Here is a 23,001-nt window from a genome sequence, read left to right as displayed (position 1 = left end):
CAGAAGAGGATTTTTGCACTTGCGCTAAATTCATTTCTCTTATTCTATTTGGGGAATACTGCACAGAATCCCTTCTTGTTGTGCTCTAATTGCATTCAGTTATTCTTGTTTGCTTGCCATTTTTTTCTTCGGTCACATCCTATAAGCCTAAAAATTGATTGGCTGCTAGCAAAGTGCTATAGAATGGGACAGATTCACAGATTTAAATGGAGTGTCTACTCAGCCTGAGCCCTCTATATCCAACGTAGCCGTGTATACACAATATAAAAATGATACTGTGGGAAGCCTTCAATTATTTCAACACAGTGGAAGCCATACTCCGAGCATTTTAAGTACTGAAAAGAGCATGGATGATATGATGCTCCGGCCAGACTGGCTCAGGGAGATTGTAGTGTCTAAAGTACCTCCTAAATTTAATACGTTCATACATCCAACTTTTTGGAGTCCTCCTCCTGTCTATGATTCTCTCTCTCTCTCTCTCTCTCTCTCTCTCTCTCTCTCCTCTCTCTCTCTCCTCTCTCCCCCCCCCCCCACCCCCCCCCCCCCCCCTCTCTCTCTCTCTCTCTCTCTCTCTCTCTCTCTCTCTCTCTCTCTCTCTCTCTCTCTCTCTCTCTCTCTCTCTCTCTCTCTCTCTCTCTCTCCTTTAACAGAATACATTTGCATCTCTTAAAGGTATATCTATGCTGCTGATCTCACGGGTCATACAATTAGTGTGTTTGAAAAGCATTCAAACTGGTCACTGTCTCCAGTAAAGGTAACAATATATATTAAATAGTGTTAATCCATACTTGTATACTATTTGCTGTAAAAAATGTAAATTTTAAATCCCTTATACTTTGGTAGAGGGCCGTCCCATTGGACCCCAATTGTGGAAAGTAAGGGTCGTGGTCAGGGTCATTGGTCAGGTTCCATCTTACCCTGCATTAATGCTCCATCTCCCATCTTTCCTACCAAGATCTTAGTGCCACCTTTGGTCACATTATCAAATGTTCAGGTATATTCCTTTACCATATAACATTGCGCTTTCAGTCCCAGTTCTGCACTGAGATAATACATTATGTACAGTAATAGACAGTTTAGTTATGCACAAAAATCTCTGCTCATGCATAACCTAGGTGGCACGACAGACAAAACCTAAGCATATTAGCCTTCAAATGGAAGAACCATGATGATATGGGTGGGAATAGTATAGCTGAAGTACTATTGTCCTGGCCCCTATTTTGTAATGATAAATACGGGATGCAGTCAATTTACCAACAATCAAAATCCCGACAACCATTGACTGCTGGTCAAAATCTCGACATGGTCAAAATCTCGACAACCATTGATCACTGGTCAAAATCCCGACATTTAAAATGTCGATAGGTCAAAACATCAACATTAGTTTTTCTTGATTTTTTTTTTATTTTTTTTTAATTGAAACGGATTTGTTCATACTTTGCCATCCCAGTGGACCTGGGGGGGGAATATAATAGTGAGCGAGCGGACGTGGTACACTTATACGGTGTCCATGTCGACATACACACCAAAAAACAATGACAAACTTGTGTCGGCTTTTTACCTGTCGACATTATAAACGTCTGTGTTTTGACCTTGTTGATATTTTAAATGTCAATATTTTTACCTTGTCGGGATTTTGACCGTTGGGATTTTGATTGATTGTAGGTATTTCATACTGATCCCATAAATACAGCATATATTGAAGTCCTTAGATTTGGGTTACTGTAGGGCTGATGTATTATAGCGGGTTGACCCTAACACTTCCTGCTTCACCTCATTACCGAGGCGAAGCAAGAAGCTACACCGACAAGATTTATGACCATCTTATCTGTCGGAGCGGGGGAAGATGACAACTTCCCCATCCAACGATCCCTGCCAGAGCACACAAACGCATCAGCCTAGCGTGATGCCTTGTGTCTCACGCCTGCCTCCATTGGGCAGGAGCGAGATCTCGCTACTCTCACGAGGTCTCTTGTGCAGCCCAGAGCCGGCAGCCAGGGTCAGCACTGTCCTTTCTGTGGTGTATGGGAAGCGACACTTGCAGCTGTGGAAATTGATAGCAGAACAGTCGGTGCAACTGACCGCTCATACATTGCTGTGTATTACAGATAGCAGTGCCAATATAGAGAGGGCTGCATAGCGACCCCGTCACTCAGCACACACCACCGCTGTAATACATGGTGGAGAAGCAGTATCTGTGCACTGGTACCACTTCTCCTCCATATCGGAGATCACACATCTACCCCTGTATGTAATAAGTTAAAAATAAATTGGGGTGCGCTATCAATACAGGTTGAGTCTCCCTTATCCAAAATGCTTGGGACCAGAGGTATTCTGGATATCGGATTTTTCCGTATTTTGGAATAATTGCATACCATAATGAGATATTATGGTGATGGGACCTAAATCTAAGCACAGAATGCATTTATGTTACATATACACCTTCTACACACAGCCTGAAGGTCATTATAGCCAATATTTTTTATAACTTTGTGCATTAAACAAAGTGTGTCTACATTCACACAATTCATTTATGTTTCATATACACCTTATACGCACAGCCTGAAGGTCATTTAATACAATATTATTCATAACTTTGTCTATTAAACAAAGTTTGTGTACATTGAGCCATCAAAAAACAAAGGTTTCACTATCTCACTCTCACTTAAAGTCTGTATTTCGGAATATTTGGATATGGGATACTCCACTTGTAGCAACTGGTAGGGGATGGTAAATTCCCAAAAGAGAAATCACAAGGAAAACGAAAATATCAGCGCTGACTGCTCAAAAAATACAAACATATAATATTTAAGAATTTCCGAAGGCTTGTGTATATAAAATAAAAATCACATTTATTAATCACACACAATAAATATAGACACGCTAAAATGAGATGTACCACATGAAAGCCTGTATAAAAAATCAATTAGTAGGATGTTTTCCACAATGCTGGCTAGGAACCACTCCATTTAGGACTAGTGTCACTGGATGTAACCCTCAATTGATCGGTTAATTGGCATAAATCCGATACTTTTAGCAGTCATGAGGTAGTTACCATTGATCCAAAAGCAGACTGTGTCCACCGCATGGATGATTGAAAGGCTTGTTTGTCCTGAGATGTTTAAGGACCAAATAGGTGGATGCTGCAGTGAAAAGTCCAAACTTTGCGTAGGAGTGTCCAGTAAGTGCCAGCACGGTGGTGAGTATCAAACAGGCAAGGAGGCTCAACGCGTTTCGCTGGTATATGTAGTCCAGCTTCTTCAGGAGCAATTGAGGGTCCCATCCAGTGACACTAGTCCTAAATTGAGTGGTTCCTAGCCAGCATTGTGGAAAACATCCTACTAATTGATTTTTTGTACAGGCTTTCATGTGGCACATCCCATTTTAGCGTGTCTATATTTATTGTGTGTGATTAATAAATGTGATTTTTATTTTATATACACAAGCCTTCGGAAATTTTTAAATAATATATCTTTGTATTTTTTGAGCAGCCCAGCGCTGGTATTTTCTTTTTCCTTGTGATACCCCTGTATGTAGTTTCTGTTCAGCTATATTTATTTTATTTAGTTAAATGCAGCAAATAAAATGTCTGTACTGTTCGTGTTAGGCCTTTATATTTTGCTATAACAATTTTATTTTATGATGTCTATGCAAGGTGGTTGATGTGGATATAATCTTGGATAACCTGTCAGTAGACCAGTTACCGGAGATATTTGGACGGCGGGGCATCCAAGTCTGTATAAGTTGTATGTGTATGATGAAGACAATCTCCCTGGATCAGAGGTCAGTGTATAAACAGAAACACTACTAACTGAACCAAGTATACATTAAAAATAGTCTAAACAGTATACAAAAAAGGAAAATCTTACACTGTGTTTCCACTTACAAGTCTTTGTTTTTCCACGTAAAGGGCAATGTGTCTATGATCGGTATCAGTTTGGATGGTCGACCACTATTGGTAGACATGGACACATGGTCGACACATAATAGGTTGACACACAAAAAGGTCGACATGGCTTTTTAAAAACATTTTTTAGATTTTTAGATTTTTCATACTGTACCATCCATGTGGACTGCAATTGGGAATAGTAACCTTGCCTGCAGCATGGCGAGCGAAGCGAGCCATGCAAGGGGACGCGGTGCACTAATTGGGGTTCCTGGTCATGTTACGGAGAAAATTACACCAAAACCGTTCAAAAATCCATGTCGACCTGTCATGTGTCGACCAATTTCATGTATCGACCATGAGTCCATGTCTACCATGTCAATGTCGACCATTCATACCGGAACCCTATGATCAGGAATAGCGTTTCCATTTTCTGTTTTTATTTTTCTTTTTTTTCCTGATTTATAGTGAAATGTGATTATTGGAATCGAGATAAATGATCTCTTCAGCTTTGTTTTTGTTATGTGCTGTGTTTTGTTACCTTTTCATGATATGTTTCTACAACACAGACTTGTGCTCAAACACGTAACCTTAATATGCCATACAGTGCGACTAAGACGCTTCCAGAGGTGTAGCGTACTGGATTTTTGTTTCAATTTTGTGTTTTATTTGCATTGTAGATGCAGCCAAACACCACTTACACTGCACTAGGGACACTGGGCTCTGTCTTTGACCACACGGGAATTAGTTTTAAACACGTACAAAGTCGCAGATGAAGAACAAAGGAACTTGGTGTGAGAAAAAGCCACGGGCGCTGCTTCGCAGCCCTTTGTACACTTATTCAGACTCAAGGGGGGATTCAGTACGGATCGCTGATGCGGAGAACGGGTCCTGCTATCTCAGCACAGGAATGCGTACTCCCCTGTGTGAGTAACAGGTAGAGGCGTTCGCGTGGAGGGGCAGGTGCGGCCGTTGTTCAGGAAAACGGGGGCGTGTCACCACCGCGATCCGGGTGTAGCAAGGCCAAGGACTGCGTCGTGAAACACTGTTTCCTTGGCCTCACAAACCGCCCTGCGAGGACAAAGCTGGTTATCTCAGATGCGATCACATTGCAGATGTAAGGAGGAGGTGGCAGGTACCTCCTCCATTTGCATTGGAAAGGATTGCAATTGCAAAGCTGATGCAAACAGCTTTGCAGTTGCAATCCTTAATGAAGTAGGACCTGATTCCGCTTCATTAGCAGTTCTGCTAAGATTGCAAATCTGCAATTGAAACAAAATGCATGCTGGGGGCCGCCCAGCACAGGGCAAGGGCGTCCAAAATGCAAATGGCCGCCCAGCAATGCTATCGCACCGTTGACCCTCGCAAAACAAGGGTAGCTTCTGCAGGCACAGTGCAGCCATGTTTTGCATCGCAGTGGCCCGAAAATGGAACCGACCCACCCCCATTTCTCTAACTGCCTAGTGGATGCTGGGGACTCCGTAAGGACCATGGGGAATAGACGGGCTCCGCAGGAGACTGGGCACTCTAAAGAAAGATATTAGGTACTATCTGTTGTGCACTGGCTCCTCCCTCTATGCCCCTCCTCCAGACCTCAGTTAGAATCTGTGCCCGGCCAGAGCTGGGTGCTCCTAGTGGGCTCCCCTGAGCCTGCTAGTAAAAGAAAGTATTTGTTAGGTTTTTTATTTTCAGTGAGCTTCTGCTGGCAACAGACTCACTGCTACGAGGGACTGAGGGGAGAGAAGCAAACCTACCTGTCTACAGCTAGGTTGCGCTTCTTAGGCTACTGGACACCATTAGCTCCAGAGGGTTCGAACACAGGCATCTGTCCTCGATTGTCCGTTCCCGGAGCCGCGCCGCCGTCCCCCTCGCAGAGCCAGAAGAACAGAAGCTTGAAGACGGCAAAAATGGCGGCTGAAGACTCCTGTCTTCATTTAAGGTAGCGCACAGCACCGCATCTGTGCGCCATTGCTCCCAGCACACTTTCACTCTCCGGTCACTGTAGGGTGCAGGGCGCTGGGGGGGGGCGCCCTGGGCAGCAATTGAAGTACCTTCTTGGCATAACATACATATATACAGTCAGGCACTGTAGAGGAAAGTCGACATAGAGGAAAGTCGACTTTCTTGCCTCAGGTTTCCTCACAGCCTAAGAAAGCACCCTATTATCAAATGCAGTCCTTTCGTTCTCAGAGAAGCAAGAAGGTCAGAGGTGCATCCTTTCTTGCCAGATGCAGGGGTAGAGGAAAGTAGCTGCACCATGCAGCTAGTTCCCAGGAACAAAAGTCCTCCCCGGCTTCCACTAAGTCCACCGCATGACGCTGGGGCTCCACAGGCGGAGCCAGGAGCGGTGGGGGCGCGTCTCCGAAAATTCAGCAACCAGTGGGTTCGCTCACAGGTGGATCCTTGGGCTATACAAATTGTATCTCAGGGATACAAGCTGGAGTTCGAAGTGACTCTCCCTCACCGTTACCTAAAATCAGCCTTGCCAGCTTCCCCCACGGAAAGGGAGGTAGTCCTGGCGGCAATTCACAAGCTGTACCTCCAGCAAGTGATGATAATGGTCCCCCTCCTTCAACAGGGAAGGGATTACTATTCCACACTGTTTGTGGTACCGAAACCGGACGGTTCGGTAAGACCCATTCTGAATTTAAATTCCTTGAACATTTATATGAAAAAATTCAAGTTCAAAATGGAATCGCTCAGAGCGGTCATTGCAAGCCTGGAAGAGGGGGATTTTATGGTATCTCTGGACATCAAGGATGCTTACTTGCATGTCCCCATTTATCCACCTCACCAGGTGTACCTCAGGTTTGTGGTACAGGACTGTCATTACCAATTCCAGACGTTGCCGTTTGGTCTGTCCACCGCACCGAGAGTATTTACCAAGGTAATGGCAGAAATGATGGTACTCCTTCGGAAGCAAGGAGTTACAGTTATCCCGTACTTGGATGATCTCCTCATAAGGGCGAGGTCCAGGGAGCAGTTGTTGATCAGCGTAGCACACTCTCAGGAAGTGTTGCAACAGCACGGCTGGATTCTGAATATTCCAAAGTCGCAGCTGATTCCTACGACGCGTCTGCCCTTCCTGGGTATGATTCTGGACACAGAACAGAAGAAGGTGTTTCTCCCGGAGGAGAAGGCCCAGGAGTTAGTGACTCTGGTCAGGGACCTCCTAAAACCAAAACAGGTGTCGGTGCATCACTGCACGCGAGTCCTGGGAAAGATGGTGGCCTCATACGAAGCCATTCCCTTCGGCAGGTTCCATGCGAGGATCTTTCAGTGGGATCTGTTGGACAAGTGGTCCGGATCGCATCTTTAGATGCATCGGCTGATCACCCTGTCCCCGAGGGCCAGGGTGTCTCTTCTGTGGTGGCTGCAGAGTGCTCATCTTCTCGAGGGCCGCAGGTTCGGCATACAGGACTGGGTCCTGGTGACCACGGATGCAAGCCTCCGCGGATGGGGGGCAGTCACTCAGGGAAGAAACTTCCAAGGGCTGTGGTCAAGTCAGGAGACTTGTCTGCACATAAATATACTGGAACTAAGGGCCATATACAACGCCCTGAGTCAAGCGGAGCCCCTGCTTTGAGACCAACCAGTGCTGATTCAGTCAGACAACATCACGGCGGTCGCCCATGTAAACCGCCAGGGCGGCACGAGAAGCAGAGTGGCGATGGCAGAAGCCACAAAGATTCTTCGTTGGGCGGAGATTCACATACAAGCACTGTCAGCAGTGTTCATTCCGGGAGTGGACAACTGGGAAGCAGACTTCCTCAGCAGACACGACCTCCACCCGGGAGAGTGGGGACTTTATCAAGAAGTCTTCACACAGATTGCAAATCGATGGGAACTGCCACAGGTGGACATGATGGCGTCCCGCCTCAACAAAAAGCTAAAAAGATATTGCGCCAGGTCAAGGGACCCTCAGGCGATAGCTGTGGACGCGCTAGTGACACCCTGGGTTTTCCAGTCGGTATATGTGTTCCCTCCTCTTCCTCTCATACCCAAGGTACTGAGAATGGTAAGAAAAATAGGAGTGAGAACAATACTCATCGTTCCGAATTGGCCAAGAAGGACTTGGTACCCAGAACTACAAGAGATGATCACAGAGTACCCATGGCCTCTGCCTCTCAGACAGGACCTGTTGCAACAGGGGCCCTGTCTGGTCCAAGACTTACCGCGGCTGCGTTTGACGGCATGGCGGTTGAACGCCGGATCCTAACGGAAAAGGGCATCCCGGATGAAGTGATTCCTACGCTGATAAAAGCTAGGAAGGATGTAACAGCTAAGCATTATCACCGTATATGGCGAAGATATGTTGCTTGGTGTGAGGCCAGGATGGCCCCTACAGAGGAATTCCAGCTGGGTCGATTTCTGCACTTCCTACAGTCAGGTGTGACTATGGGCCTGAAATTAGGGTCCATAAAGGTCCAGATTTCGGCCCTATCCATTTTCTTTCAAAAAGAACTGGCTTCACTGCCTGAGGTTCAGACGTTTGTAAAGGGAGTGCTGCATATTCAGCCCCCTTTTGTGCCACCAGTGGCACCTTGGGATCTTAACGTTGTGTTGGATTTCCTGAAATCCCACTGGTTTGAACCACTTAAGACCGTGGAACTAAAGTATCTCACGTGGAAAGTGGTCATGCTGTTGGCCTTAGCATCGGCGAGGCGTGTATCAGAATTGGCGGCTTTGTCATGTAAAAGCCCTTATTTGATCTTCCATATGGACAGGGCAGAATTGCGGACTCGTCCCCAATTTCTCCCAAAGGTGGTATCATCGTTTCATTTGAACCAACCTATTGTGGTCCCTGCGGCTACTCGGGACTTGGAGGACTCCAAGTTGCTGGACGTAGTCCGGGCTTTGAAAATATGTTTCCAGAACGGCTTGAGTCAGGAAGACTGACTCGCTGTTTATTCTGTATGCACCCAATAAGCTGGGTGCTCCTGCTTTAAAGCAAACTATTGCTCGCTGGATCTGTAGCACGATTCAGCTGGCTCACTCTGCGGCTGGATTGCCGCATTCAAAATCAGTGAAAGCCCATTCCACAAGGAAGGTGGGCTCTTCTTCGGCGGCTGCCCGAGGGGTCTCGGCTGTAGCTACTTGGGGGGTTCAAACAGTTTTGCAAAGTTCTACAAGTTTGATACCCTGGCTGAGGAGGACCGTGTGTTTGCTCATTCGGTGCTGCAGAGTCATCCCGCCCGTTTAGGAGCTTTGGTATAATCCCCATGGTCCTTACGGAGTCCCCAGCATCCACTAGGACGTTAGAGAAAATAAGAATTTACTCACCGGTAATTCTATTTCTCGTAGTCCGTAGTGGATGCTGGGCGCCCGTCCCAAGTGCGGACTTTCTGCAATACGTGTATATAGTTATTGCTTGATAAAGGGTTATTGTTATGAGCCATCCGTTGAGTGATGCTCAGTTGTTGTTCATACTGTTAACTGGGTAAGGTTATCACGAGTTGTACGGTGTGGCTGGTATGAGTCTTACCGTGGAATCCAAAATCCTTTCCTTGTAATGTCAGCTCTTCCGGGCACAGTTTCCCTAACTGAGGTCTGGAGGAGGGGCATAGAGGGAGGAGCCAGTGCACACTTGTGAGAGGTGCGGCTGCGCGTGTGGTGGTGCCTGCTGCCGTGCAGGTGTAGACTCTGTACTCACCAGGCGCCGCTCTCTCTCACCTTCAGGTACCGGAACCCTCAACGGACCTGGAAATCTTCAATCGGATCCGGATACGGCGATTCCCTCTCGGAGCTGACCGACGACCGAGCTGAGGAGAGAATGGTTTACCTTTTTAAAGGGGTATCGACCCTTCTTCCACTGGAACAGGGGATACCCCAGGGGTGACCGCGACCTTCACCGGTTGGGTGAAAGGTCATCACTGGCACAAAGCCTCAGCCACCCAGCTTTCACACACTCGCGCTCTCGCACGTAGTGTGATGAAAGGGATTCTCACGTCCGTGAGCAATCCTGACTCCGGCGCTCGGGGACAGACAAGGGACAAACGTACACGGATGCTACTCACCGTGACAAGTCTTGCACTCCGATCTTCTCCACTTACAGGTCCCTGTAAGGAGGCAAAGAGAAACAGCCGTGCAGGGCCTAACTCTAACCTAGTGTCACACCCTATACTAACTACAACGGCAGAGCCCTCAAACTAGCTCTGTGGGTGTGGTGCAACAAAACTATGCACAAACTTAAACACAGACACTTTGCCCTGCACGGTAACAACATACATCACAATATCGGAATACAAGATCACACGGTGTTGTCCCTTTAAATCCCCTACCTGCCGCTGGAAGGGGGTGGGCGCCGCACGGCCTACCCACCTAAATACCTCAGGGTGGCCTGGGCCTAGCGCCCAGTGCCACCTTTATTCACCTCGGGGAAACACTGATTCGCTGGGCCTAACGCCCCCCTAACTGCACACAGGCCGAAGGCCTGACTTCGTCCACGGGCCTAGCGCCCGCCTAACTTGCTGCCCGTTGGGTGACCTGGGCCTTGTGCCCAGGGTCACCTTATCTGTACCTACTTGGCCAAAATACACTAGGGCCTAGCGCCCTCTAATGCCCCACAGGCCTAGTGCCTGATATGCCCCCGGGCCTGATGCCCGCCTAACTGGTGCCCCAGGGAGAGGGTGGCTTGGGCCTAATGCCCAAACCACCTAATCAGAAAATGGCCCCCACTCTCCTACCTGTGCCACAGGCCTAGTGCCTGGCTTGTGCCCTCGGGCCTAATGCCCGTCCCTGATGGTCGAGGGAGGAAAAGGGAGGGGGTGAAGTTGCCTCACTGAGGCCTCACCTGCTCCAGGGATCTTCGGTGCCCTCTTCGGCCGCTGGCCAGCGCCGCCGCCGTCGCATCGCCGCTTGACATCTTCTTTCCCAGGGCTGGAGTCTTCAGGCCTCTTCCGCGGCCACCCGAGCTCCGTCTTCTTCCTCGCGCCGCCGGGATCTTCTGCGCTCCGGCGCGCCGATGACCGTCCTCGCTGTTCCCGCCCGTCTTCTTCGCCGCTCTTCGGCGCGGCCTTTCCTTCAGGCTCCCGCCCGGCGTCTGACGTCAGACGCCGGGGGCGGGGCCAATGACGCGGCGAGCGCCGATTGGCTCGCCGCGTCCCTCTCTGATTGGCTGCCGCTCCGGGAGCCGCGATTGGCTCCCGGAGGGCGCCAAGATTCGAATGCCTCTGGTACGGTGCAGGGAAAAGGGTAATCCCTGCACCGGACACCCGCCGCCACGCATCCAGCGCTGGGGACAGACAAGCTGTCCCCAGCTAGGGACAACACCACAGATGTGCCCACAGGGCACATCTCTACATTTCCCCCCCCTTTTTCCTTTGTAGTCCCTACAAAGTTCCTCACGACTTCCATTGTCCGCGGGTCAGGGAATTCCGAGGTCCCTCCGGCGAGGTTGTGTTCGAGGGCCCAGCCTGGACAGGCCGTGACCCCACACCCCTCCTCCTCCAGCTCCGGGTTCCTCTTACGTCCTGACCTCCATCGGCGGATCCTCTGGGGGAGTGGCATCTCCTCACAGTCGCTCGACGTTGGCCACCAAGGGGAATCTTCCTCCACGGGGACAAGTCACCCACTCTTGACCTCCTATATAGTCTGTGGCTTCGTCCCTGTCTTCCGGGTGTGGTATCGACCACCACCCAACAGCGGAATCCTCCGGGGCATCCGTTCCCTCCCGGGCAACAGCCACCATATGTCGCATTTCCTCGTGGGGCATCTCCAAAGGTCCTATGTCTTCCTCTGGAACGGGTCCTCCCACGGCATCACAATCCTCTCCCCGTACGTACGTCCATTTCGGCACTTCCGGCAGGTCTTCTTGCCCCAGGACTATCTCCTCCTCTTCACAGAGGGCATTCAACTGGGAGCACGACTCCACCCGATCCTGCCAGTCACTCTCGTCGGCGCTTCCGATGCCAGAGTCCTCCATCTGTTCTTGGAGGGATTCGTCGGCGGACAGCTCACCGTAGTCCGAGTCTTCTTCCGATATCTGGGCTGGGGTATCATTTTCCTCCTCAGCGTACTTAGTCTTTTCCGCTGGCACCTCTGTTTCCTCAGCGTACTCCTTCGTTTCCGCTGGCATCTCTTGGTACCCAGGACACTCCTGTTCCGCACGTCCTGGTCGTGGACGGTTCCATCGTGGAGAGATTCCGGACGTCTCAGTCACTGGGTCTTCACGCTTTTCTTGGCAGCGTGGTCTCTTCACCTCCCAGTCGTCCACCTCCGCCTCATGCGGGAAAGGATTCTGCCTTACTGGGGTCACTTTCTTGGGACAAAGTAGGTCCGCGGCATCTTCCCAGGGGCACTCACTGGCCGCATGTCCTGGTCGCCGACACTTCCAACAAGGGAGGGCCACTACCACCTTCTCCAAGACGGGTTCCTGGTCCACCTCCTTCACTGGGGAATCTTCACCCGTTGGTTCCGGCTCAGAGGAAATGGGCACCTGCGAACTAACTTCAAGCAGGGTCTTCCGCTCCATTTCCCTGGTTTCCTCCTCCCATCTCTGGGCGCGACCTTTTGCAATCATCCGGTCTTCATTCCACGGACAATCGGGAAGCGCATGTCCTCTCGCCTCGCAGAGCGCACACACAGGCTCTGCAGCCACCCGGTCCCAAAGTTGCTGACGAGACTCCGTCATCTGCTTCACCGTGGCCTCGTAGTCCGTCCTGTCTTCCGTCCATGGGCATTCCAGGAGCCGATGTCGGGGATCTCCACAGCTTTCACACCGGGGATCAACCTCGTCTTCGCTCAACTCTTCGTCCCAGGGACAACTGTTATGCTCATGCCCGTAGTTTCCGCAGAGCAAACACCAGGACTCCTTCTTCGCTTGGCCCTTCTGACGTCTTCGGTCCGCTTCCTGGACCACCTTCTTTGGGGACGTCTCTCGCCAAGTACACTCGCTGGCAAAGTGCCCTGTTTGCCGACATTTCTTGCAGGGCGTCACAGCGGCCTTCTTGCGCCCCTTCTCCTGGCGCTCTTCTTTTCCACGCTGGATCGACCGCTGCACCATCTTCAGGATGTCTGCCCCAGACACCGTCACCCAGTCGCTCTGGTCCGCACACATCCAGGGGTGAGTCTTCTCCGGAGCCGTCCGCAGGGAGGTCTTCTTGGTGGCGTTCCACATCGTGTCCGTGATCCGGTCTCTTTGATCCTGCCGACTACGCCAAGTGTGAGAGGTGCGGCTGCGTGTGTGGTGGTGCCTGCTGCCGTGCAGGTGTAGACTCTGTACTCACCAGGCGCCGCTCTCTCTCACCTTCAGGTACCGGAACCCTCAACGGACCTGGAAATCTTCAATCTGATCCGGACACGGCGATTCCCTCTCGGAGCTGACCGACGACCGAGCTGAGGAGAGAATGGTTTACCTTTAAAGGGGTATCGACCCTTCTTCCACTGGAACAGGGGATACCCCTGGGGTGACCGCGACCTTCACCGGTTGGGTGAAAGGTCATCACTGGCACAAAGCCTCAGCCACCCAGCTTTCACACACTCGCGCTCTCGCACGTAGTGTGATGAAAGGGATTCTCACGTCCGTGAGCAATCCTGACTCCGGCGCTCGGGGACAGACAAGGGACAAACGTACACGGATGCTACTCACCGTGACAAGTCTTGCACTCCGATCTTCTCCACTTACAGGTCCCTGTAAGGAGGCAAAGAGAAACAGCCGTGCAGGGCCTAACTCTAACCTAGTGTCGCACCCTATACTAACTACAACGGCAGAGCCCTCAAACTAGCTCTGTGGGTGTGGTGCAACAAAACTATGCACAAACTTAAACACAGACACTTTGCCCTGCACGGTAACAACATACATCACAATATCGGAATACAAGATCACACGGTGTTGTCCCTTTAAATCCCTACCTGCCGCTGGAAGGGGGTGGGCGCCGCACGGCCTACCCACCTAAATACCTCAGGGTGGCTTGGGCCTAGCGCCCAGGGCCACCTGTACTCACCTCGGGGAAACACTGATTCGCTGGGCCTAGCGCCCCCCTAACTGCACACAGGCCGAAGGCCTGACTTCGCCCACGGGCCTAGCGCTTGCCTAACTTGCTGCCCGTTGGGTGACCTGGGCCTTGTGCCCAGGGTCACCTTATCTGTACCTACTTGGCCAAAATACACTAGGGCCTAGCGCCCTCTAATGCCCCACAGGCCTAGTGCCTGATATGCCCCCGGGCCTGATGCCCGCCTAACTGGTGCCCCAGGGAGAGGGTGGCTTGGGCCTAATGCCCAAACCACCTAATCAGAAAATGGCCCCCACTCTCCTACCTGTGCCACAGGCCTAGTGCCTGGCTTGTGCCCTCGGGCCTAATGCCCGTCCCTGGTGGTCGAGGGAGGAAAAGGGAGGGGGTGAAGTTGCCTCACTGAGGCCTCACCTGCTCCAGGGATCTTCGGTGCCCTCTTCGGCCGCTGGCCCGTCCTGGCCAGCGGCGCCGCCGTTGCATCGCCGCGTCCAGCCGCCGCTGGACATCTTCTTTCCCAGGGCTGGAGTCTTCAGGCCTCTTCCGCGGCCACCCGAGCTCCGTCTTCTTCCTCGCGCCGCCGGGATCTTCTGCGCTCCGGCGCGCCGACGACCGTCCTCGCTGTTCCCGCCCATCTTCTTCGCCGCTCTTCGGTGCGGCCTTTCCTTCAGGCTCCCGCCCGGCGTCTGACGTCAGACGCCGGGGGCGGGGCCTATGACGCGGCGAGCGCCGATTGGCTCGCCGCGTCCCCCTCTGATTGGCTGCCGCTCCGGGAGCCGCCAAGATTCGAATGCCTCTGGTCCGGTGCAGGGAAAAGGGTAATCCCTGCACCGGACACCCGCCGCCACGCACCCAGCGCTGGGGACAGACAAGCTGACCCAGCGCTGTCCCCAGCTAGGGACAACACCACACATCTCTACACACTAGATTGTACCTAATCTTTCTTTAGAGTGCCCAGTCTCCTGCGGAGCCCGTCTATTCCCCATGGTCCTTACGGAGTCCCCAGCATCCACTACGGACTACGAGAAATAGAATTACCGGTGAGTAAATTCTTATTTTTCTCTAACATCCATAAGGGATTCTGGGGACACTTATTGCGATGGGTATAGATGGGGTCCAAAGGAGCCGGTGCACTTTAAATTTCTTCCTCAGGGTGTGCTGACTCCTCCCCTCTATGCCCTCCCTCACAGCTCAGTTTACAAAAATGTGCCCTCAGGAGAGGATGCACACTCTGGAGCTCCAGAGAGTTTTTCTTCAGTTTATTTTCTAGTTTGTTATTTTCAGGTAAGCTGTTTGGGCAGCAGCATACCTGCAGTACAGAGCCTGAAGGTCGACAGAGTGGTGAGTGACAACCTGGGACCCGCTTGCGGGGGCCCCCGGTCTTTGTGCGGCGCAATCGCATGGCTGGCATACGGACTCATCTTGGGTGATCCCATAGCCCCCCCCGTGTACACTGGCCAGCGATAGTGAAATTGGGTGTCCGTACCTTCATTTTACACTATTGGGGACTTTTGCCAGCGCCATTGCAGAGGGCAGAGCTTCCTCAGAGCGGGACCAGCGGCTTCCAGGCGCCATTTCCTGCACTCACAGCGCTGTTGCAGGACTGCCAGCTCCTCCAAGTGATATTCCACGACCAGACACTGGTACAGGGGTGTAGTTAAGGAGGAGAGCCAGCTGTGACACCCTTGTATTGGGCTCCTCACGCACTGTACACTAAATTGCCTCTCTCCTAGCAGTTCAATTGTTAGTATCAGGCTGTGTACTGGTTCCTCCTCTCTGAGTCTTTCCACACATACTGGGCTGGGCAGGCTTGCTTGTACCCTGTGTATGTGTGTGTGTGTGAATGAATGTAAATGTCCTCTGTCAGCATGGTGAAAAAATTGTGTGTGCTGTTTCATACCTCCCAACATGACCCTCTCCAGGAAGGACAAAATGCTCTGCTCCTGGTATTCCCTCTTAATTTGATTGTCGGCACCTGTGTTAAACAGGTTAATGTATAAGAAAGGTGTTTCACCACAGGTGATGGCAATCATAAATGAAGGGAAGTCCAGGAACAGAGCATTCTGTCCCTCCTGGTGAGGGTCATGTTGGGAGGTATGTTTGTCACACCAGGTTTTCCCCCTCTCCTGCGGATTCTCTCATGTGTGAACAATGCAGTCAGCCCTCACAAACTAGTGGGGCTTCTGGAGGTGAATTTCTGGAGCCTCCTTGGCTCAGTTCAATTAAAACTATGATGGCTGACATGTCAAATGAATGAACTACTGCCAGGCAGGAAAGGCAGCAGTTACAACAGTCTATGGCTGCTCTGACAAAAGAGAGGGCAGATGGCAGATGTGTTTCTCCTCTCTCTAATCCTGTACCTCAAAAAAAAGGGGGTTACCTGATATTCTCTCAGAATCTGAGGAGGAGGTACCAGAGGGGGAGGAGCTGGAATCAAATACCGAGTTAGAGGATTCCTGTACTGCACAGGATGTAGAATCCCTTATAATTGCAATAAGAGATGTCTTAAATATTCCTGGTAATGTATCTGATGTGCAGTAATCCTTTTTCTCTGCGCAGAAAAAAGGTACAGGTCACATTTCCGGACTCAAAGGAACTGGATGACCTTTCAGAGAGCCATGGGTTACTCCTGATAAGAAATTCCAAGTGTCAAAAAAAATGGATGGCCGCATTTCCATTTGCTCAGGAAAGACATAAGGTACGGGAAACTCCCCCAGCGGTGGACGCCTCAGTGTCACGCCTGTGTAAAAAGATAATTCTGCCGGTTCCAGGCTACAGCCTTAAAGGAAACTGCAGATAGGAAAATAGAAGCAACTTTAAAATCTATGCTGCAGCGGGGGCATCCCAAAGGCCTGTTTATTGCAGGTTGTTGGGTGACACACGCCATACACACGCTGGTAACATTCAGGAGGGCCTCACAGGGATAAGTCTGTGGCCGATTTGGTGATGCTGGTTCAGCATATTCAGGATTCTGCCCGCTTCCTCTGTGATACCATCAAAGGAATCTGTGTTATTAATGCCCGTACCGCTACCATGACGTTCTCTGCATGCAGAGCGTTGTGGTTACGCCAGTGGGTGGTGGACGCTGAGTCTAAAAAGAGCGTGGAAGCCTTACCCTTCACAGGTGATTGGCTGTTTGGAGGTGAGTTAAACAATTGGATTTCGAAGGCGACCGCTGGAAAGTCCACATCCCTCCCCTTTGCTGCTCCGCCAGCTAGACGTTCTTACACTGGACCTTTTCTGCAGTCCTTTTGGGCAGCGCGCTTTAAGGGTAAAGCCAGAGGTGCCTCAAATGCGGCACGAGGATTCAGAGGTAAGTCACGTAAGCCTGCTACCACAGGTTCTCAGGACCAGAGCGTCAGCTCTGGCTCCTCAAAACCCTCAGCATGATGGTGTCCCTCTGCTCCAGGTGGATCTCAGGGTGGAAGCTCGTCTGAGATTCTTCAGCTACATTTGGAACGGCTCCTGCCAGGACGCCTGGGTAAAAGGCCTGCTTTCCCAGTGCTACAAACTGGAGTTTGACCGTTCTCCGCCTCAAAGGTTTTTCAGATCGGGTTTACCGACTTCAGAAACCATGTGCCTCACCCTATGGGAGGCCATTCAATAGATAGTCCAGACCCAGGTCATTGTTCCTGTGCCACTTCAGCAATGGGGCGAAGGATACTATTCCAGCCTTTTTGTGGTACCAAAACCGGACGGTTCAGTGAGGCCCATTTTGAACCTCAAACCGGGTTTTCCGGTTCAAAATGGAGTCTCTGAGAGCAGTGATCTCAGATCTGGTGGAGGGGAGTTCTTGGTTTCTCTGGACATAAAGGACGCCTACCTCAGGTTTGCTCTTATGGAGGAACACTATCAGTTCCAGGCGCTGCTCTTCGGCCTATCCACAACCCCAAGGGTTTTCACCAAGGTGATGGCGGAGATGATGTTACAACTCAGGATTCAGGGGGTGAACATTGTCCCCCCACCTTCACGATCTGCTTATAAAAGCAAGGTCAAAAGAACTAATGCTGAACAGCATCTGCCGCACGACATCCTCTTCGTCACTCCACGGTTGGATTCTGAACTTTCAGAAATCCCACCTGGAGCCAACTCAACTCCTCCAGTTCCTCGGGATGATCCTGGACATGGTGGCTCAAAAAGTCTTCCTTCCTGCAGACAAGGTGAAGGCGCTTCAGGAGTTGGTTTGAGCAGTTCTACAACCAAACAGGGTCTCGGTACATCTTTGCACCCGTCTGTTGGGAAAGATGGTGGCCTCCTTTTGAGGCCATTCCATTTGGCAGATTCCATGCAAGGACTTTCCAACTGGATCTCCTGAAGAAGTAGTGGGGTTCGCATCTACAGATGCACCAGGTCATACGTCTGTCACCACAGACCGGGATTTCTGTGGTGGTTGCAGCCCCCCAACCTATTGGCAGGGCGGAGATTCAGGATCCAGGATTGGATTCTCATGACCACGGATGCCAGCCTTTGGGGCTGGGGTGCGGTTACCCAAGGGGCACAGTTCCAGGGCAGGTGGTCGTACCTCGAGGCCTGCCTTTCCGATAAACATACTGGAACTCAGAGTGATATACAATGCTCTGCTGCAGGGGGCTCATCTGCTCCATGGTCAAGCCATTCAGGTTCAGTCGGACAATGCCACAGCAGTGGCATACGTCAATCAACAAGGAGAAACAAAGAGCAGGGCCTGCATGCGGGAGATATCCAAGATACTCCTCTGGGTCGAAAGGAATGCAAAAGTGGTGTTGGCCATTTGAATTCCAGGAGTGGACAACTGGGAGGCGGACTTCATCAGTCATCACGACCTCCACCCATGACAGTGAGGTCTCCATCCACAGGTATTCCGGATGATAACGGATCTGTGGGGACATCCGCAGATCGGTCTGATAGCATCTCAACTCGACAACAAGCTTCTGTGCTATTGTTCTAGGAAGAGAGACGCGCAGTGGACGCGCTGACAACACCGTGGGCTTACCGGATGGTGTACCTGTTTCCTCAAATTCCATTGCTCCCCAGGTTTCTAAAAAGAATCCGTGTACCAAACACTTCGAGGCCAGTCGGGGGCAATTCTCATTGCCCCCGACTGGCCTAGAAGGGTTTGGTACACGGATCTTCTGGCCATGGCAATAGAAGACCCCTGGGCCCTTCCACTATGGGAAGATCTTCAGCAAGGGCCGTTCATCTACCCGGACTTACGGCAGCTTCGCTTAATGGCATGGCAGTTGAGCAGAACATTCTAGCTAAGAAGGGTATTTCGGATAAGGTCATTACCACCATGGTTCAAGCCAGGAAGGCTGTCACGTTGAAGCATTACCACCATATCTGGAAATGATACATCTCCTGGTGCGAGGGCCAAGGGTGTCCGGCTGCGGATTTCAACCTGGGGCACTTTTTGCGCTTCCTATAGATTGGTGTAGATATGGGCCTAGGATTGGGCTCCATAAAGGTTCAGATCTCTGCCTTGTCCATTTTCTTCCAGAAGAAATTAGCTGATTTGCCTGAGGTACAGACGTTTCTGCTAGGTGTCCTTCGCATCCAGCCTCTTTTTGTGCCGCCCACAGCTCCTTGGGATCTCAACGTGGTTCTGAAATTTCTACAGGCCTCTTGGTTTGAGCTTCTGATGTCGGTTGAGGACAAGTACCTTTACGTGGAAGACTGTTATGCTATTGGCCTTGGCTTCCACTAGGCGTGTTTCAGAACTGGGTGCTTTGTCCTGTAGGAGTCCCTACCTGGCCTGTCATGTGGACAGAGCAGAGCTCAGGACTCTTGATCAGTTCCTGCCAAAGGTGGTTTCTGCATTCCACCTGAATCAGCCTATCGTGGTTCCTGCGGATTCAGCCACTTCCTCTCTTCCTGAGTCCTTGGATGTGGTGCGAGGCTTGAGGATTTACGTCAAGAGGACTTCTGCTGTCCAGAAATCGGATTCCTTATTTCTGCAGTGGGGTACACTGGTATTCCACAGGAAATAACATTGGGGGGTGTAGAGTTGGATCTTGATCTGAGGCACCAACAGGCTAAAGCTTTGACTGTTTCCAAGATGCACTGCACCGCCTCCTCTATAGCCCCGCCTCCAGGCACTGGAGCTCAGTTTGTAAGTTGGTGCCTGCAGTGCAGGCAGCTAACAGGTGGGGCTGTGCTAGGCAGCCCTGAAAAGAGCTTTTTTTAAGGAAGAAAGAAGACTTCAAGGGCTGCCGCACAGGCATGTCAGTCTGACATTCTGTGCTGCGGCTCCATCACCTCCCCCAGCGGTGCTGCATACTCCTGCGCCCTGGTTGCCGGGTACTTGCAGCGGAGGCTCTCCGGTTCCCATAAGGCAAACATCACCGCTGCTGCTCTCCTGGATCGCGTGGCCGCACTTCAGGGAGGAGGTAAGAGGGTCCCCTAGCTGAGACCCACCGAAATCGTGATCCGATCGCAGTCCCAGGAGACAGACCGCGCCGCTGACGTGGACACTGTTGGCCGTCCAGGGACCCCACTATATCAATCAGGGCAGGGAGCACAGGTCGGTTTTACAAAAATCCGTTTAATATAGGCTCCATAGTGCCCGGTGGTGAAGTCCAGCAGAGGGGATAAAGCGCTGACCTGTAGCCCCTCCCCCAGCTCCAGGTGCCATCTACTGCAGGTGTTCCCGCCCTGGAGCTGCTTCTCTCTGTCTCCCTCACTCCCTGTCAGCATTTGGGCGCCATTTCACAGGTCTGCACTGATCCTGGGACTTGCTGGGCACTGTCTCCTCTGTAAAGCCGCCTGTCTCATCAGCGCTGTGCATTTACAGGACACTTAAGTATTCTACATGACGTTTAAACAGCGTTCGTTAAGAACAACTGCATCTCTATATGAATACGTAGTACAAGTATTCTGTGATATAACAATGCACAGTAACCACTGGATGTATATCTGTATACATACATAGCTATATGTAGTATTACTAGTCCAGTGCAGTTTTATTGATTGTATGTAATAATTTCTACATTGTACCTGTGACTGAGTGTGCCTATAGCTGCTGTGTGGATTCTTTTCTGTGTATCACACATATTGCTATCACTATATTCTGTACCCTGGGGATCTAAGTGTGTCAGGGTCTCATATACCATACAGTGTTCCACAGGATATACTGTTTTTAGTATTTCTTTTTCATCCACTAGGGGTCACTGGAGTACTCTTGGGATATGGACGGCTTCCACCGGAAGAAGGCACTGAATAAATTAATTTTGAGACTACTCCTCCCCTCCATATCCTGCAGCACTTCAGTGTTTTTTCTGTGCTCGACACAGTTAGAAGGCATAGTGGAGCTCGTCCACAAAGTATTGGAATTTTTTTTCTAAGTTTTTTTTTTCGTCAATTTCCACGTCCTTTCCCCCCTTCTAACAGGCGTGGGTCAGGGACAGTGGAAGCGGCTGAGTAGCCGTGAGTGTCGGACCTCTCTGTAAAGAGCTCCCTCACTCCACTTGCAGGCTGCCTGCAGGAAAGCTGGACGGAGCTTGGATGAAAGCCCCGTCATAGACTTCTGTCACGGTCCAGGTATGTTGGGTTGGGGCGGTCAGCGCTTGCTGCCGCTCCACTGTGGGGGATTGTTTGGTACTCACCGCTGCCCGGGGCGCGCTCTCACTCTCCGGCCCCCAGCATCCTAGGAGACCGCTGCTCCCTGCGCAGCAGCAGCGCTGCTTGGCTACACAGACACGCCGCCATGCTGTGTGTGGCGGGCGGGAGCACGTGTGCATAGGCCGCTCCACGGCTCTATGCAGCACGCTCTCTGCTTCCGCCATCCGCCCGCAGCAGCCGAGGAGTTCCGTTGTCCGGGGCCTACAGGACAGGCCGCTCACACGGCCCTTTGCAAAAACTTCCACAGGCCCAGACCCGGTGCTGTACACGGAGGTCGTGGGAGTGGGGGGGAGACTTTAACAGTATTGGGCAGTGTTAAGTTTTAAGGAAAAAAAAAAAAAAAAAAAAAAACTTGGTGCTTAGTATGTTTAATGTTCTCCTGTCTGTTCCAGGTTTCCTATTTTACATCTCAGCTAAGAGTGGTACTAGGGGAATTTTGGGGTCAGTTTTCGTATTAGCAGGCACTGCACTTGCCTAAGATATATACCAGGAACTTTGGTGTTATTACTGAGTCGTGCAGTCTGTCTGTGTGGAGTTTGTATTGTCTGTCATAATGAGTAAGACACCAGCAAAATCTAAGAAACATTTGTCATGTCATGTCTGTAAGAGTGTGTTGCCTGATGGATCCACCACATGTACAGCATGTGTTGTTAATACAGCCATAAATACGATTTCCATTCCAGAAGTAAAGCCAGCATCTCAGGACCCTCCGTGGGCTTTACTTGCAGATGTATTAGTTGGTTTACAATCAGAGCTGGCCGCCTCTCGTGAAGAAAGAGAGGCGGCAAGATCTGAGTTTAAAATGAGACCATTTGAGTTACCTGGAGAATCTCAAGCTGGTCATAAGTCCACCTTGAGTGGAAAAGATAAGTTTCCTTTTCCTACTAATTTTCCTGTCTCTGGGATACTAGATCTCACTGAACAGGAGTATGAGGAGGGCGAAATAGAACAACAGTCAGAAGGTGACGACTTTGACAGCCCAGGTATTGACAATCTCATCAGAGCAGTTCGTCAGTCGCTGGAGTTTACAGAAACTGAGGAGCCACTGACGAATGATGAAGTAGTCTTTACTAAACGACAGAGATCTCCGATGTGTTTCCCTATCTCGGAATCTCTTAATAAAATGTTACTGGAGTCACGGAAAAATCCGGACAAACGGTTTTCTATTCCTCGTAGATTTAAATCGAGTTACCCGTTTCCAGAGGCCATGACAGCTACATGGGAGAACCCACCATTGGTGGATTCATCCGTATCTAAACTTACGAGGAAGTTAACCATACCAGTACCAACTGCTACTACACTTAAAGACCCTGCAGATCGTAAAATAGAGGCTATGCTAAGGTCCATGTATACAGCAACTGGAGTGCTGTTAAGACCTGGGTTGGTTGGCATTTGGGTTACTAAAGCTTTAATGGTATGGATAAAAGAGCTCAAGTCGGCTCTGCAAGATGATCATCTTATACTTCTCGCAGATCAAATCTGGGAAGCTGCTGAATATTTATGTACAGCTTCTACTGACGTCTGTCAGCTTACTTCTCGCCTGTCCTCATCGCTAGTCATAGTACGACG

General features: G+C 50.7%; 1 pseudogene; it reads left to right on the top strand.

Moving 5' to 3' along the window:
* LOC134927235 (serum paraoxonase/arylesterase 2-like) overlaps window positions 1-23,001 on the top strand; it is a 135,074-nt pseudogene that overhangs the window by 92,358 nt on the left and 19,715 nt on the right.

The sequence above is a fragment of the Pseudophryne corroboree genome, chromosome 5 (assembly GCF_028390025.1).
Source record: "Pseudophryne corroboree isolate aPseCor3 chromosome 5, aPseCor3.hap2, whole genome shotgun sequence".
NCBI lineage: Eukaryota > Metazoa > Chordata > Amphibia > Anura > Myobatrachidae > Pseudophryne > Pseudophryne corroboree.
The sequence above is the reverse complement of the archived record's forward strand: the minus strand, read 5'-3'. Positions and strand labels throughout refer to the sequence as shown.